Below are 18,865 nucleotides of genomic sequence, written 5' to 3' on the forward strand. Positions count from 1 at the left end.
CTGCAACAGTCACTGTGGCTTTGCTGCGAGGGACAGATGTATGACAGTATCTTTATTATATTATAACTGTTAAAGTTTTATGTGCAATTATCATATATAAAATCAGTCAGTCTAACATTTCAGAATATGTTTGAAAAATGTACTATAAGCTGTACTGTAATTGTCTTTCATAAAGTATACAAAAATTGTGCAGATTTTAAAAAAGAAAAGCAGAAGTAGAAGAGATCTTCGCGAGGCAGTGTGTACAGCTTCTTCTGTCAAATGAGATGGAAATTGTGCAACATGTCTTTCCACAAAAGCAGTAGAGAAGGAAGTTGGAGAAAAATTGATCTTCTGCGATCTCACTCTGGTCATTCAAACAGGCAAGAACATTACGCATCCACGACAAATATAATAATACATCAATGGGATAATAATCACACAACAAAGAAAACACCAATGCAGGATATTGTTCCATGTACAGTTTTGAAATGAATGCATAATTTTTCTTGTGCATGTTTTATGAAGTGGAATTATTACAGACAATTGTAGGACTAATGAGCTGCACACCTCACCCAAAGTTTCACTGCAATTTAAAACTTGCAAAGAAAAAATGTTACCCACACTGAAAAAGGAAGAACACCCTCTTTCATGTTGAACCCCTGGTTCTCTATTCTATTTACTCATAGTTCCCTGCACACTGCATATGGTTGAGGTTTTGCAAGTAAAAAGTGCAATGCGTCTTCCTACAACATACTGAGAATTTTTTTTTTTTTTCAATTTTAATGATCTATCGCAAGATATGCAACATGAGGAATCAACAGGATAAAAGCGTGAAAAGACTTGTACACATCAGCAGAGCAAATGTTGTAACAGAGATGGGAGCTGGAAAGACACCTAATTTCTGGGCTCTGACTCTGCTCATCCTACCTGGTGAGAAATACAGCAACATTAAAATTTATATATTTTCATTATGAGAAATGTTAAACATTGATTTAAATTGATGTTTATCATGGCATGGTCAAGAGGATAAAGCATTTTTAAGTATTTGGTCAGGAGTGTTTAGTTTTCAAGTTTTTGTTACATGACACAACGGTTAAGAAAATTGAATCTGAGATGTATTCCTTTTGAATAAAAGCATATTTGATTGTGTTTTCACAATTTCCTGTAAGTAGGAATGATAGCAGTAGAAATCTAAACATATGCATGTAATTATTGTTTTCTTACTTAAATGATGTTTGCTCCTACTGGATATTTATACATTTTTAAACATTTTAATAACAGCTGAACATAAATGTGGTTCTGAAGGGTACACTAGTAGAGTTTGTACTGAGATTTGATACAGCAAATTTTAGTTGATGAGCTCATGCTATGATTTCTGAAACTGTATTTCCTGCAGTTAATGTTGTACATTTATGTGACATCAGCATCTTCATTGACACAGTCTATTCCCCTGTCCTGAGTTCAGTGTCATTAATATTTTCCAGGGGTCTTGGGTGGTCAGTGGGCTGTGTGGTATCCGGAGAAACCAGTCTGTGCAGTGAGAGGATCTACTGTGATCATTAAATGTACATATGATTATCCAGAAGGAAATGTGCAGGAGGAAATGTGGTGTCTTAATCATATGTACTGCACTGGCACTGAATATGTGTGTCACAGTGAAAATAGAAGCATTGCACCACAGTTCAAAGACAGAGCACAGTGTTTGAGCGATAAACAGAAGAACTGCACTCTGAAAGTAAAGAACATTACAGACACAGATGCTGGAGAGTATAGATTCAGATTTATCAGTGATAAGGACAGATGGACTGGTCAAGATGGAGTCACACTAATTATTACCGGTAAGTGGTAAGACTTTTTTATATGTTATATTAAGATTTCAAACAAACATACAGCAGGCCCATAGGTTTGGTGGGCTGGAACGTCACAGAGCTCGAGACATGTCAGGAAAAGTGGGAAACCTGGGGGTTTGACTGTGAAGGGAAGTCACTGTGGATCCCTCTCCTGGCTGGAATACCATCAAACCCCAGAGTCAGAAAACAACTGACTGATAGACGGGAACACATGACACACCTGTTACTTAACAGAATACAAAAGCATCATTTCCTGTAGCAAATGCCAATAACAGAAGCTTGTGGATTTTTTTCTTGGATTCATGGTAACTGAGGTTTACAAGTATATAATGTCCTCTTTAAGGTGTGATTTTGCTGTTGTGGAGTTTGGGAGTTTTTTTTTAACATATTTCCTCTAAATAGGACAAAAATAAATAGAGCTCAAGAGGAGAAATTTATCTATTATACTGGATAAATCTGAGCATTTTGAAGTTTAATACTAAATCCATTAATTTGTTGTTTGACCAATACTGTCTGTAGGTATTTTGTTTGACTGCAGTGATATTCAGACTTCTGTAAAATTCACCCTTTATATCTATATGATTTTCCGTTGAAATAGCCTGCACAGTGAGTAAAGTGTCACTAAGTTTTAGTGAGGAAGTGTTAAAAGTTCCTTCTGAATTTATTCCTACACAGAATTAAGAGTGTTGATGAACTCCTCGAGTGGAAATGGAACAATAAGAGAAGGAGATTCAGTTAATCTAACTTGTGCCACAAAGGGCTGCTCTCTCAGCCAATCAGAGTTCATCTGGGTTAAGGACAAAGAGCGCCTCCAAGAGACACACTCCACACTGCACTTCAATCGTGTCTTGTGCCGAAATAAAGGAAACTACTCCTGCACTTTCAAAGGTGGAGGCGATCAATCTGAAGAGTTCCAGCTGAACATTCAAGGTGAGAAGTTCACCTTGTATTTTTTCACACACAGCAATCAAAATATACTTGCAACGTAAAATTTTTTTTTACTGACACTAGTGTATCATAGGGCTGGTGCCTCAGAGCTCCTGGCCCCTGGGTTTTCATGTGGGTCAGATCAGATGCAGTCTTTGTGGAGTCTGCATGCACCTCATGTTCAGGTAGATTTCCTCTTGAGTCTTGGTGCTCTGGTTTCCTGCCACAGTTCAAACGCATGTTTCATTTACATTTATTCATTTGGGAGTCTCCAGAGTATTGATAGCTATAATGGCTGTAGTTGGTATGTATGGTATAAGAGACAGCTGCTGCCTTTGGACCCAATGATCACAGGTTTGATCCCCACCTCTGGCTATAGTACCCTTGAGCAAGGTACTTACCCTAAAATGCTCCAGTAAAATTACCCAGCTGTATAAATGGGTAAATAATTGTGACCTTAACATTGTAAGTTGCTTTGGAGAAAAGTGTCTGATGAATGTAAGTAAAAAAAAAAAATATTTGTCAGTGAAAGTGTGATTCAAGATTTTATTTGTCACATACACAGTTAGGCATACATACAACCTGTAGTGAAATGTTAATCTAGTCAACTCTGTAGACTGTGCAAACACACACACACACACTATCTGAACCGCTTGTCCCTTACGGGGTCACGGGGAACCAGAGCCTAACCCGGCAACTCAGGGCGTAAGGCTGGAGGGGGAAGGGACACACCCAGGACGGGACGCCAGTCCGCCGCAAGGCACCCCAAGCAGGACTTGAACCCCAGACCCACCGGACAGCAGGACTGCGGTCCAACCCACTGCACCACCGCACCCCAAGTGAATATAATTCAAGTTAAAAAAGAAAATGTACAGGGAACTGAATTAAAGCTAAAATGTAAAAAAACTAAAATTGAGGTCTAGGGAACAAAAAAATGTGCAGGTATTGAATATGCAATATGCAATGATAAAGTGCAATGTGCAGCACTGATGAATGAATAACATGCCACCGAAATACTTAAAGTACAGGATATGTCCATGTTGAGGGGTCTGATGGCCTGAGGGAAGAAGCTCCTCTTGAGCCTCTCAGTTCTGGCCATCAGACTAGGATAGTGTCTGCCAGACTGCAACAGGCAGAACAGTGAATTAGATAGATGGTTGGGGTCATTAAGAATCTTATCAGCCCTTGCTCTGCATCTCCTGGTGTAGATGTCATGCAGCCGGGGGAAGAGCAGTCCTGGAGATGCGCTCAGCTATGCGCACCACTCTCTGCAAGGCTTTGCGGTCTTGGGATGAGCAGTTCCCGTACCACACCGAGATGCATTGATTCAGTGTACTCTCTATAGCCCCGATATAGAAAGCTTTCAGGATCGCTGGGGAGATCCTGAATTTCCTCAGCTGTCTCAGGTGGTACAGCCGTTGCCTGGCTTTTTTCACCTGGGCTTGAGTGTGATGAGTCCAGGTCAGATCCTCAGATATGTGCACTCCGAGGTATTTGAAACTGCTTTGTCAATTGCGTTGTCAGTGATTCAGGTCCTGTCCAGAGTGAACATTGCTTCACACCTTACACTCCCAGGGAGCATTCCAGAGAACTGCGACCCTGCATTGGAGCAGCGATTACTGATCGTGAATGGATAGACTGTGAAATAACTGATGTATTAGCTTAATCTTTTTAAAGAACACCAGTGATGGGAAAAACTGTTTATATCACTAGGTCAACTAAAACTGTGACTCAGACTCTTGCAGTGACCAACCGGTGGTTGAGTTTAACCAGTCTATTGTAATTATTCTCAACAGTGCCCTCCTGTCCTCCTGATCCAGAGGCTTCAAATTCGTCACTGATATTTATTATAGTGGGGACGCTGCTGGCTGTCCTGGTTGTAGTTCTTGTGGTGCTCATTTACTTTAAAAGGTGAGTGTTCTGTCTTTCATTTAATATTGACATCATTTGATGCTTTTAATTTATATTTGCACCAGGTGTAACCTGAAATACAACGATGCCAAGTAACTGCACTGCAGTATATGTTGGTGTGTTTTTATATGTGTGTTTTCATGTCTGTTTTTCAGGAAGAAGACTCCAGAAGAAGATGACAGAGAAAGAAAAGCACAGGTAATAAAGTGCTCATAATTTTATTGTTAGATATCTGTGATATGGACAATATATAATATCAAAATATTACACCGTCAACTTTGTAATCAGCTTTGGTAATTAACTTTTTGTAATTTGGTAACTTTGTATCATTACCATCCCGTCCTGGATGTGTCCCCTCCCCCTCCAGCCTTGCGCCCTGTGTTGCCGGGTTAAGCTCTGGCTCGCCGCCATCCTGCTTAGGACAAGCGGTTTCAGAGAATGTATGTGTGTGTGTGTGTGTTTGGTATTAATAAGCTTGTACAGTGCAGGTCGCTGTTGTTCGAACAAAACAGAGCTGGGAGCAAGGTGTCTGAAAACTGCGAGGCACCATCTGCGCCCGCTGTACCACCTTGTGGGACTTAAAAAACAATCCTTAAGTTGCATGTGTAATTTTATACTTAAATAGTGATTGACACAAAGATTCACTAACTGCTTGCCCATATCAGGGTCATGGTGTTCTGAATCTCTGAATTTCATTATGTCTATCTATCTGTCTATCTATCTATCTATCTATGTGTCTGTCTGTCTCTTCCATCCTTTCTTTTTAAGAATTCCAACATCAGCACTGGTTCCGTGACCACGGGCCGCAAACAGGAAGGTACATCTGAGGAGGAAGTCAGTTATGCCTCTGTTCACTTTAAACAGAAGAAACCACTAGAGAAGTGAGTGCAGACTTTGGCTCATTTACATACATAAAATATCATCACTAGCTAGAGGCCAAAAAATAAAATATTACCTGAAAAAATTAGAGGTATCATCAGTAAATTGAGTGGACAAATTAGACTGTTACATGACAGGGGATTTTGGGATAGAAAGATCCTGTTAAACAAGTAAATTAATGCCATTCATTTAATAACTTTTGTTATCTCAAGAGCATGATGTTAATGTTGGTCTGTGGTTCTGTCCAGGTCTGCAGGCAGTGAGCAGCAGAACCACGATGATGGGGTCATCTACAGCTCTGTGTCACAGTAAGTATCTCAGTAACCTTCAGAGTCCAGCGCATGACAGCATTTGATGGAGGCATGAAGTATTTTATACTTAGCCAAAAAAATCAGTTTGAATTCCAAGAAGAATAGGTCAAGAAGACGTTTAAGTGGAGAATGTAATACATTGTACATGGATATTTTAAAGAGGGGAATACAGTAAAGAGGTATGTTACACTTTAATAATATTAATATAAGAGAGTGAGAAATGTGTACTGGGTACATTTTTTCTGTTCTGTTTTAGCCTGTAAATAGGTTTTAAAACACACCCACTCTAAAGGTGTGGACAACACATGTGAAGTGTCATTTCTTTTCAGTCAGTGAAGAGTTTCTCTGCAGTCAACAGCACAGAGTTTGAAGATGCAGCTCTGAGATTTCCATCCACACCATTTTCACACATGATTCTGCTATCTGTTGTTTCCAAGTCTGTGGATGTGTTTTGTGCCCACAGGATCGAGTCTTTTGATTTAATGGGACTGTTGGAAACACATTACCATGGATTTCCAAAAAGCAATGTACATTGCTACTTGAAAGTATGTGAACCCCTTGTATCTGTCATGACCCCAGAGGGTGAAATCGCCGATGTCCACCAAAGACACCTCACAAGAGCTATGCAACTAAGCCAACACACCTGTTTTCAGCTCATTACGTTCCCAGCCCTATAAAAGGGACTAACGGATACATCAGTACTTCGTGCATTCTTGATCAGCTCTTTACTGCTGGCACATCAGTGTCCAGTTTAACCTGTGATTCTATAGCAATTCCTGTTCACTGACCTGTTTCTCCAGTAACTGTTCGAGTATGTTTGTTAGTCCTGAGCTCCTGTCCTGTCCAGGTCCTGTGTATCACCCCATTGCTGTCGTGCCTTTGTATGAACTCTCTTCGTGCAACAGTCTCACTTCACTTAATGTAAGATACTTTTTGTGTCTCTCTTACTTCGTGTCCTCAGTGTCACCCATGCACTTTATGTCTGGGTTTGCCATTTACACTTGTATATACACTTTGTTGAGATCACTGTGCTTTAGGTCTGTGTCCAAATGTTACAGAAAAACACGTCCATGTTCATTTTACATCCGGACGTCAGTGTCCAGTTTCAGCATGAAATTAAAGCTTAATGAGAAGCAGTCTTTCTCATCTGACATAACTGGTGCGCAATCACCAATTCCATGCATTGGTGTAGAGGAAACCGTGTGTAGTGTAGTAGAAAAAAAAGGAATTAGTGCAGGTGTAAAAATATGATTCCCAATTTACACTGGTTAAACCAAATAGGTAAATGGAATCAGGTGGGTAAATCATAATCATTTATTCATTTTGTAAGTTCAGTTTAATATTTTATACAAAAATAATGACCACTGCCATGGGGTTCACATACTTTCAGGCAACACTGTATAAATGGGATTCCGTGTCACTCATGCTTATATCCTGTCCCCAGATTTTAATACATGCATTTAATGCTACTGTGGGATTTACTGTTTACTGTTTTGGTGTAGACAGAGTATCATTTCAAACAAGTAATTGTTATGGTGTTTCCATTCATTTACATCATCATATCATTCTCCACACTTGTTCAGCCGGCCATTTCACTAGAACAAATCAGGAGAGGATAACTGCGCTAAAACAGCCTCTGGTGCTTAAACCAAACTACGGCTGCAAGCCAATGTCCTTAACCACAGTGTCATCTCTGTGTATGTAATATAACTTTACAATGTTTAATTATCTTGTTCCTTATCACAGCTTTGTACTTTGTGCTTATGTTAGGGGATAGCTGGTAGTATAATGTTGAGAGTTACTCTCTTCAGACCCAAAGGTTGTAGGTTCAACTCTCACCTCTGGCTGTAGTAACTTTGAGCAAGGTACTTAGGTACCGTAAGAATTTGTCTAGTGACATTACCCAGCTGTGTAAATGGGTAAACAGTTGTAGGCTTCTAATAGTTATAACCTTAATATTGTAAGTTGCTTTAGAAATGTGTCAGCTGAATCAGTATATATAAACTATGCTTTGAGTTACATCTATTTAATCAACATCTTCTATTATCCAGTTAACGCCATATAGAGTGTTTTAAATAATTTATTTGCTCTATCAGGGGGCGCAGTGTTGCAGTAGGGTTGGCCGGATCTTGCTCTCTGGTGGGTCTGGGGTTCGAGTCCCACTTTGCTGTGTTCCCTCCCCCTCCAGCCTTGTGTCCTGAGTTGCTGAGTTATGCTCCGGCTTGCTGCAAGCTTGCTTGGAACAAACGGCTTCAGCTAGCGTGTGTGTGTGTGTGTGTGTGTGTTTGCTCTATTTCTCTCCGGGTTTTACAAACTATAAATATATAATCTAATGTGACTTGCCTTGTGAGAATTTCAAGAGCTTTTAATAAAACATTTTACATGAACAAATCTGACTTTTTGTGTACATGTCATGGTCGCGTCTGAGGGAAGCGGTGGACCCCAGCGCAGAGCGGTAATCGTGGTGTCTTCAGGGAAATCCAAGAAAGGAGGTCAGAGGACAGGCAAAGGGTCTTCGAGGGGCGAACGTCGTAACAGGGAGGATCCAAAAGGCGAGGTCAGTGTACAGGCAAGAGGTCGATGATCCGAAGGAGGCAGTAGATCGGGGGAACAAGGGACGGGTTCGGGGAAGGCGTTCGGGAACAGGAAATGGCTGGAGAAGGTCGCTAACGAGGAGGCAGATCAAGGTTCCGCATCAGCTGGTTGTCCGACGCAGCCTTTTATGCTGCAGTCTGCATTGCGTCCCAGGTGTTCCGTGTTGGCCCGGAGGTGTGGGCGTGGCAGTACCCCCCCCCCCCCCGAAGATCGGTCCCAAACACTCGAGGGCGACCAGGGGGACGGCCTCGAGGCCGAGGTGCGGGCCAATCCGGATGACTCCTGTGGAAGTCGGCCATGAGGCTTGGATCAAGGATGTCTCGTGCCGCTACCCAGCACCGTTCCTCAGGTCCGTATCCTTCCCAATCCACCAGATACTGAAGTACCCCTCCACGACGGCGGGAATCCAGGAGCGCCCGTACCGCATACGCTGGTGCGCCACCCTCAGGCAGGAGAATCGGGTCTGGAGGCGTGCTTGCGGGCTGGTGTAGGGAGGTGGCCAAGGGTTTGAGGAAGGATACGTGGAACGTCGGGTGTGTGCATAGGTGTTGGGGCAGTTGCAGGCGATATGAGACCGGGGTAACTCTGCGGATAATCTTAAAGGGTCCTATGTACCTTGGGCTGAGTTTCTTTGACATATATGGTCCGTGGAAACCCCAGGTTGATAGCCATACCCTCTGTCCGGGTGTAAGGGAGAGGTGCCGCCGATATCGATCGGCTTGATGTTTGATACGGGTTTGTGATTCTTGGAGATGTCGTCTGACAGCTGCCCATACCTCGCTGCTGGTTCGATACCAGGAGTCCACAGCCGGCACATCGCTGGATCCCGGTTGCCATGGAAACAATGGTGGCTGGTACCCCAAGATGCACTGAAACGGAGAGACACCTGTAGCGGTATGGGTGAGCGTATTGTGGGCATACTCTGCCCACGGAAGGTATCGAACCCAGTGAGTTGGGTGTTCAAGACAATAGCTTCTGAGGTACCGACCCATGTCTTGCTGTAGCCGTTCTACCTGCCCATTGGCTTGAGGGTGGTACCCCGAGGTCATACTCACTGCGACCCTGAGTTTTTTCCCCAAAAGGCCCTCCACACACGCAATGTGAACTGAGGACCCCTGTCGGACACTATGTCTGTCTTCGGGTATACCGTAGAGCCGGAATACATGCTGAAACAGCAACTCTGCTGTCTCCAAGGCAGAGGGGAGCTTGGGCAAAGGAATCAAGCGACAGCCCTTGGAAAAACGATCGATCACGGTGAAGATGGTGGTCTTACCATCTGACAGTGGGAGGTCCACTAAGAAATCTAATGCTAGGTGCGTCCAGGGACGGTTGGGTACCGGCAGGGGTTCCAGGAGCCCTGCTGGACTCTGATTTGAAGCCTTGGACTGAGCACAGACTAGACACGCCCGGATGTAGTCCTGTACATCTTCCCGGAGGGACGGCCACCAGTAGAGCTGCTGGATCCTAGCCTGAGTCTTCCCAAACCCCGGGTGCCCTGCCACTGGATGGTCATGGGCCCACTGTAAGAGAGTGGTCCTCAGACCTGGTGGAACATATTGTTTTCCAGAAGGTTTACCTGATGGTTCGGGGTCCCCTTGTTGGGCTTGGGCCAGGTCCTGGGTGAAGTCCCACTGAACAGGTGCCACAAAGCAGGACCTGGGCAGGATGTAGTCTGGTTCCGTTACCTCCTGCGTTTCGTCATGCAGCCGGGAAAGGGCGTCCGCTTTGATGTTCTTTGGACCTGGTCTGTAAGTGACAGTAAAGTTGAACCGAGAAAAGAACAGCGCCCACCTGGCCTGATGCGTTGAGGCGCCGGGCTGTCTGCAGATATTGTAAATTCTTATGATCAGTGAGTACCAAAAAAGGGTATTGTGCCCCTTCCAGCCAATGTCTCCACTCTTCTAGGGCTAATTTAATTGTTAGGAGCTCTCTATTCCCTATGTCGTAGTTTCGTTCGGCCTCAGACAGTTTCCTGGAAAAAAATGCACAAGGGTATAATTTCACAGGCTTACCTTGCCTCTGAGAAAGGACAGCGCCTACCCCTGACTCAGAGGCGTCAACCTCCACCACGAATGGCAACTCAGGGTCGGGTTGATGCAGAATGGGGGCCGGTTCTGAGGCTGGTCCCTGGGTTCTGATCTGGTTATCTAAAGTAACAGCGGTTTCTGTGAACCGATCAAGGGTCCATCTTTCTCCTCGGAACACCATTTCACCACGGATGCGTGGGTTAGACCACAGCGAAAACTAGCCAACAAGGCTCTCTCTCCCCAATCGCTGCGTTCTGCGAGAACACGAAATTCTATGGTGTAATCTGCCACGGGTCAGTCACCTTGCTGTAGATTCATGAGTCTTTCACTCAGCTGTTCCTGAGCCAGTCCGAAAATGGCGAGGAACCGGCTCTTGAACTGCGCATAAGTGCTGGGGAAGCCATTTCATTTGTCCAAACTGCTGTTGCCCACTCAAGTGCTCTGCCCGTGAGCAGAGAGAGGACGTAGGTGATCCGGCTCTGTTCTGTGCTGTAAACTAGGGGCATACTAGAAAAAAACCAGCTCACATTGAAACAAGAAGCCTTCACATTGTGCTGGGGTCCTGTCAAAGCGGGTCGGGGGAGACAAGTGGAAACCGCGTGATGGAGAAGGAGTTGCGTTCGACGAGTCAGGCGCTGCAGGACCGGCTGCGGGTTTCTCAATGGGCTGTGTGGGCGCACGCGACGTATTCAGCACGCTTACCACCTGCTTGTAAGAGGCGATGAGGTTGTGGAGCGTCTGTTCCATACCGGCCAAGCGTGCTTCACGCGAGTCCAACTCCGCCTGGAGATGGTTCAGCTCCGCTGGATCCGTATACGTGGCGGAACCTTCTGTCATGGTCGCGTCTGAGGGAAGCGGTGGACCCAAGTGCAGAGCGGTAATCGTGGTGTCTTCGGGGAAATCCAAGAGAGGAGGTCAGAGGACGGGCAAAGGGTCTTCGAGGTGCGAACGTCGTAACAGGGAGGATCCAAAAGGCGAGGTCAGTGTACAGGCAAGAGGTCGATGATCCGAAGCAAAGGAGGCAGTAGATCGGGGGAACAAGGGACGGGTTCGGGAACAGGAAATGGCTGGAGGAGGCAGATCAAGGTTCCCCATCAGCTGGTTGTCCGACGCAGCCTTTGCTGCAGTCTGCGTTGCGTCCCAGGTGTTCCGTGTTGGCCCAGAGGTGTGGGCGTGGCAGTACATTTAGCTGACTCTTCTCTCCAAAAAGAATTAGAATCATGTCTACCTTCAATTACTTACCCATTTATACAGTTGTGTATTTTTTTTTTTACTGGGACAGTTCAGGCTAAGTGCATTGTTCAAGGGTACTACAGCAGGGGGAGAGATTCAAACCTGCGATCTCTAAATCCAAAGCTGAGAGCACTGGCCACTGTGCTTCCTGCTACCCCTTGTTTTTGCCTCTATCTTAATGTTTACAATAATCTTCTAATGTGCAGCCTTATCTTTTTCAGCCATAGCAATAGGTTGTTAGAGCAGCCACCTTCTGCTTGAAGGAGACAGCTTTGAATCCCCACTACTCTTGTACTCTTGAATAAGATACTTAACTTGAACTCAACAGGAGGAGCACGAAAACTCCTCAGCCTGATAGACATGCCCTCCTACCAGGAGGAAATGTTTAACAACTCTGGTGGTTTAAAACCATCTCTGTTACTATGGTGGTGTAAGGCCTCTATGCTGGAAATGTCAAAGAAAAAGCTTTTTACTCTGTACCAATATGACCAGTTGGAATTTGCAGCAAAGGGACACGTCTGTCCTCCCAAGCTACATCCACAAAGACAATCTTTGTTTATGTTTCAGCACAAATGTTTGAGTGTTTCTAACTATCCTTCAGAAAGTTTTACTTCATCTTTTCCTTCAGTTATTATTTTTTGCATTCTAAACATACAGGTTTATGCTTTCTAGACCCTTGTGATATGTGGGATTCTGTTAAACAGCATTGCATTCCCTTTTTATTTTTTATCTTTCCAATATGAGTTAAAGTTTTTTAAGCCTTTTAGTCACACAGTAAGCATACTGTAACGACCTGCGTTACTGGGTAGTGTCATGTTTGAGCGGGAAAAGGCTTTCATTGTAAATAGCTGAGAATTGTAGGTGAAATGTGAATTAGTTGTTCAACCGCTGTGAGGGCTCACGGGAAATTGAAGGGGGTCAGTGTCACTTCTACTGAAAGAAGAAAGCCTGAGAGGTGCTGAACCCCAAGAGTCTTTCTTCATTAGAAGCCTTGGTCCAGAAGACATCCACAAAGCTGGTCCAGGTCAATGGTCAGCAGAAGAACGAAGGTCCACCTCCTGGTTGGAATGGACCAGCACCGGGGTCCGGCTGTGAAGTCTACATCAGTCGGATCCCATGGGACGTGTATGAGGACCGGCTCATCCCCCTCTTCCAGGTGGTGGCCCCCCTCTACAGGTTTCTAATGATGAACTTCAGTGGGCAGAACAGGGGCTTTGCCTAAGCAAAGTACGGTGACCCCGCAGAGCGCCGCTGAGGTCGTCTGCTCCCTGCACAGCCACAAGTTGCAGGAAGGCATGCACCTGGTGGTGCTCCACAGCACCGAGAAATGGCAGCTGTGCCTGGAGGAGCTGCTCACCAGCGTGAAGTGGGAGCAGTTGCTGCAGGTGGTCTTTCTGAGGGAGTGAAGTTCGTTACCCTAAAGGCCGCCAGGGATGCGAAGAGCATTGCTTCAGTGGTTCTGTACGCCTCTCGCTGTGCCGTCTCCATGGCCAAGAAGGTGCTGTGCGACGTTCAGTATTGCCACACAGAGCCAGGGGGCTTCCTCTGCTTCGTGTACCAAGTGGCGGGTGTTACACTGTCCGTCACCGGCATGGCTCACATTCTACTGGGCAGCAGCCCCGGCGCCATGCAAGAAGAGGTGTGCCACATTGCTGCAGAACATGTTTTAACATCACTCAAAGCCTGAGTGGCTCTGCTTTTACTCTTTTAATCTTATTTATGGAATTTCTGATTTCTTTAATTTTGTCAAGTTTGATGTTTAAATGTAATATTTTACCTTTTCTACTTTTGGTTTGACTTAAGAATGCACTGTAAAATATGAATGGTTGAAAGTAGAGGAATGGTGTTTGATTTGAGTATTTGGATGTTTTTGTAAATAGTTTGCGGTTTTACTTTTAATATTTTCACTTGTTTGTTTGCACATAGTGGAGGAATGTGTGTGCACTGAGATCAATGATTCCTTTTTACTTTGCTTGTTAAAAGTTGAAACCAAAAAAAAAAAGTAGGGTCTTGAGAAAAAAGTGGAGAAATTTTTACCTGTCAAGTTGGACAGTGTGTGGAACCAGACACCTTTGGTGGGCTGGTAATCCATTCTGTTCTGTGAGAAAGAAAAAGTGTTCTCTGCCCAACAACATTATTTCCTCGTGTTTGAACCTATACCTTTTGCTCTGTGTCAGTGTTTTGACGAATGTTCATAATGAATGGTGTCCATGTGTTTTTCTTTGCCCCATCTGAGTGCAGCGCTTTACAATACTTCATAATATAGTTCATAAAACCAATTGTTCTACTACTTATTCAGTTGCACAGAGATATGCATTTTGACAATTTTTTCAACAGTAAGGCTGGAGTTGTTAAAGAACTGGACGGTGTTGAGGTGGTATGGCTCATACACTTGTTCAATGTGCTATGGAAGGCAGGCAAAACACCTTTGGACTGGCACACTGGGTCGTGCTCCCTATATTTTATAAAGGTTGTGTTCCAGTTGCAGTGAAATCACATGCCTCAGTCTCCCTTTCACAACCTGCGCAGTAGACTGGCAATGAAACTCTGCTCGATATTTGAGGAGATAGTTATCACTAACACTGTTGCAGCTTCTTGTGTTCACAAATGACAAGACCAACTTCTGAGCTTTTCCAATAACAATGTTATATTTAATTAAAATACCAGCACAAACGTCCATCGCTCCAGTCGTACACTCTCAGGCAAACTCTTCTTCTCTTCTTGCATTTTCTCCAAAGAATGTTATTAATGTGTGGCCATCTAGTTACAGCTCTATGAATCGTTCTATGAATCGTATCGTATCCTAAGTTTGAACAAAAGGAAGGCAATTTCATCCTGGCTCTAGAAGAGCAGACCAGCTCTTTTTCTTGGCACAGTTGTTTGAGGGATCATATATGCTATGATATATGTTTGGTGGACTTGGAAAAGTCATATGACCATGTCCCATAGTATGTCCTGTGGGAGATACTACAAGAAGATGAGCTATTGGGAGTGATGATACAGCCTATTTGTTCCCTGTATGAGCTGAAGTTTCGTTATCCTCAGTATTAAGTTAAATCCGTTCAATGTGGGTGGTATTTTTTTGTCCCCACTCCTACTGTTTGTGATTTTCATGAAGTATGTCTTGTATCCTTTTCCATTCCAGCCCAAGGCTCTAAATAACCTGTTGAAATTTAAGCAAAAGTCTTATAACTGGAATCCACGGTGATAAAATGGGATTTTCTTCATACCCAGTATTACATAGAGACAATGCGTTGTACACACACAAACAAAACAGTACAACAGTGTTACGATGGGAGTATGCACTATCATAATAAATTGTACACACCAATAAACACACACACAATACATTGTATGCAGTAGTCAACACACACACACAAAATGTATTGATGTGTGACCCATTGAAAGTAGTGTATCTAGCAGTGTAAGTCACTGCGGTGAATAAGGTATGTTGGCTGATAACACTACATAGTATCCATTGTAAGTCACTTTGGAGAAAAGCATCTGCTAAGTGAAAAAATGTAAATGTAACTGTTGCACCCATGTACAGTTTTTTTCAATCGATTTGACACATTACTCAAAACTCCGGTCACTGCACTCTAAACAAACAATTAACACGGCCACCTGAACACTTGAATGAGAAGGGGAAAAGAAAGATGTGTAAGAGTGAGAGGTAGTGGAGAGGGTCGAGGAAGATGAAGAGTGGAAGAGGTAGAAAAAGATGAGGGGAGAGGAGGCAGGGATGTAGGAAGAGGAGAAGGGGAGGAGTAGAGGGAGAAAAGATGGGTAGAGTTGAGAGCAATGGTGTAGTGAAAAGAGCAAGAGAAGAAAATGTAATGAGACATGAGCAGAGAGGAAGGGGGCAGCAGGGTGGAAGAGGAGGGAGGAGAGGCAGAAGGATTGGGTACAGATAGGTTTCAAATGAAATGAGGGCCACCCTAATTGACCATGTCATAAATCATGGTCTCTCCTTCAGAGAAGCTTGGCAGAGAGTTCAGCCCAACATAAACAGATCCACAGTGGCTTCAATTATCCACAGATTTCAGAATGAAAACCAGTAAGTAACCACACCATTGTACTGCTATGGTTAGACTCTAGTACTCTAGTTCTCTACTATAAATGTTTGTACTCATTCAAACATTTGTCAGAATGGAAGTTTGACAACATTCAGCTGGACAAACAAGACTCGTTTCAATTGAACAAGAGCATGCCATTGTTGACATGGTGGTCCAGAACAACACCATCCGCCTCAAAGCAAAGAATAATACAGGACAACCAAGTATTCCAAAATATTCGGCAATGCAGTCTTGCCACAATTGATCATGTTGTAAGGAGAAATGCCATCTGGATGAAGCAGATATACAAAGTGCTCCTTGGGAGGAACTCTATCAGAGTGAAGGAGTTGCGATTCCAGTTTGTTCAAATACGTGTAAGCCACACAATTGTACCGCAAATACAAAGATATTGTTTCCCTAGATGTTATGTGTCTATGTACTATTCCACTCTAAGTGGCAAATTGAGGCGTCTCTGGGCATAGCGCTGTCTGAAACTGGGAACCCGGACTGCTTCACAACACTTACAGTAGAAACTTTACAATCAATACCATTACTTTAGAAAACACTAACTTATTGCACCTTGTGTTCTTTTCACTCTAGAGGATTTTGGAGTTGGATAGCAGTGCTACTCATTTTGGGTACCTGTATATTGATGAAGCTGGCTTCAGTCTTAGCAAAAAAGGAGAAGCAGGAGGAATGTGACTGGCCATCATGCTGCAGCCAATGTCCCTGGACAGCGAGGAGGCAACATCACCATGTCTGCTGCAATTTCAGCTACTGGTGTTGTGGTACACAGTGCTGCCTTGGGGCCATACAATGCCGAAAGGATGCAATCTTTTTTGGACTCCCTCAATGGAATCCTCTTCCCACAGGTTGACCAGAAGCAAATGGAGCAAAATTTTGTAGTTGTTTGGGACAACGTGCCATTCCACCATTTGGCACTGGTGTGGGAGTGGTTTGAGCATCATCCACGTTTCAGGATGGTGTTCCTTCCACCATATTCTCCTTTCCTGAATCCAGTTGAGAAGTTCTTCTCCTGTTGGAGATGGAAAGTGTATGATTGTAACCCTCACAGCCAAGTAGGTCTTCTTTAAGCAATGGAAGAGGCCTGTGGAGATGTTGAGGCAGAAGCTTGTCAAGCATGGATTCAACATTCACAGCATTTTTTCCCATGATACACAGCTCGCGAGAATATATGCTGTGATGTAGATGAAATTCCCTGTCCAGATGTGAATGAGAGGCATGATCAATAAAGTTCAGTGATTGCAGTGCATATACAGTATATATATGTATATATATTTTCTTTCAGACAACTCATTATTATACAACAGAACTCCTCAGTATAGAATGCCACAATAAACATGTATTTGCATTCATGTAGTTGTATGTGTACATCAGGCTACGTTATACAATCAACAGAGCACACACTTGTACTTTTGATGTTAGTATTTATTTTTAGTAAATGCATTAGTAGAATAAAAGGCAGTACTTCATTATGCAGTGGAATTGAACTGTTTGGTCAAGGTAAGAGTGTGTTTAGTCGGCTGTGTTAATTGTTTTGAGAGCAATTACATTCATTTGGAGAAATGTGTCAAAAAGATTGAGAAAAACTGTAATACCCAATCTGCAGTTCTGCTCTCCACCATTAGAGGGCAAAATGTGTAACACATGTCCATCCATCCATCCATTCATCCATCCATCCATTCATTTTCTTTCCCGTTTGTCCTAGTAGGGTCGCGGTGGCAACAGGGAGAGCAGAGAGGTCCAGCCGCCCCTGTTCCCCGCAACTTCCTCCAGCTCAGCCTGCCATTCCTAGGCCAACTGTGAGATATAATCCCTCCAGCTTCATCCCAGTTAGCCATGCCTGGTAAACCTCCAAAGCGAGGCGGCCAAGGGGAATCCTTATCAGATGCCCGAACCACCTCAACTGGCTCCCCTCAATGTGGAGGAGTAGCAGCTCTACTCTGAGTTCCTCTGAGATGCCTGAACGCCTCACCCTATCACAGAGAGTGAGTCCCAGCACCCTGCGGAGAAAACTCATTTCAGCCGCTTGTATTTGCAATCTTATTCCTTCAGTCGTTACCCAAAGTTCATGACCATAGATGAGGGTAGGGACGTAGACCGACCGGTGAATGGAGAGCTTTGCCTTATGGCTCAGCTCCTCCTTCACCACTACTGTACTACAGTCCAGTACAGCGACCCTTTACTGCTGCTGCTGCTCCCAGTCTACAGCCGATCTCACGCACCCTTCTCTCCTCACTCGTGAACAAGACCCCAAGATACTTAAACTCCTCCACCAGGGACAAATTCTTGCCCCTTACCTGGAGGGGGTATGCCTTTTCTGTTAGAGAACCATGGAGTCAGACTTTGAGGTGCTGATCCTCCATCCTCCGTCATCCATGAAGACAACAGACAAGAGTGAAGACAAGGCACAACCATACTGGACTCCAACACCCACAACGAGAGGGCTTGAATTAATGCTGAGTATGCGGACACAGCTCTCACTCCGTGTGTACGGAGACCGAATGGCCATCAGTAGTGGCTCCGACACCCCATACTCCCTAATCACCTCCCACAGGGAACATGGTCATAGGCCTTCTCAAAGTCCACAAAACATGTCTAGACTGGATTAGCGAACTCCCATGCCCCCTCAACTATCTGTGAGAGGGTAAAAAGCTGGTCCACTGTTCCACGGCCAGGAGGGAATCTGCATTGTTCCTTTTCACTCCGAAGTTCAATTATCGACTGGAGCTTCCTTTCCAGCACTCCGGCATAGACTTTCTCAGGGAGGCTGAGAAGTGTGATACCCCGATAGTTGGCACACACTCTCCGGTCCCCTTTCTTAAAGATAGGGACCACCACCCCAGTTTGCCAATCCAAAGGCACTGTCCCCGAAGTCCATGCAATATTGCAGAGGCGTGTCAGCCATGACAGCCCTACAACATTTACATTTTACATTTGCATTTATTCATTTATTCATTTAGCAGACGCTTTTGTCCAAAGCGACGTACATCTCAGCAAAAGTACAATTTATGCATTACATTGAGAGAAGGAGACATAGCTGCAGACATGAAAGTCTCAAGCAAACCTAATTT

The 18,865-nt window shown here is 44.2% G+C and overlaps 1 pseudogene; it reads left to right on the plus strand.

Moving 5' to 3' along the window:
* Positions 1 to 786: 786 nt before the first annotated feature.
* LOC108930110 (uncharacterized) lies at positions 787 to 13,402 on the plus strand (annotated as a pseudogene).
* Positions 13,403 to 18,865: the final 5,463 nt, after the last annotated feature.

This window comes from Scleropages formosus, chromosome 6 (assembly GCF_900964775.1).
Source record: "Scleropages formosus chromosome 6, fSclFor1.1, whole genome shotgun sequence".
Classification (NCBI taxonomy): Eukaryota; Metazoa; Chordata; class Actinopteri; order Osteoglossiformes; family Osteoglossidae; genus Scleropages; species Scleropages formosus.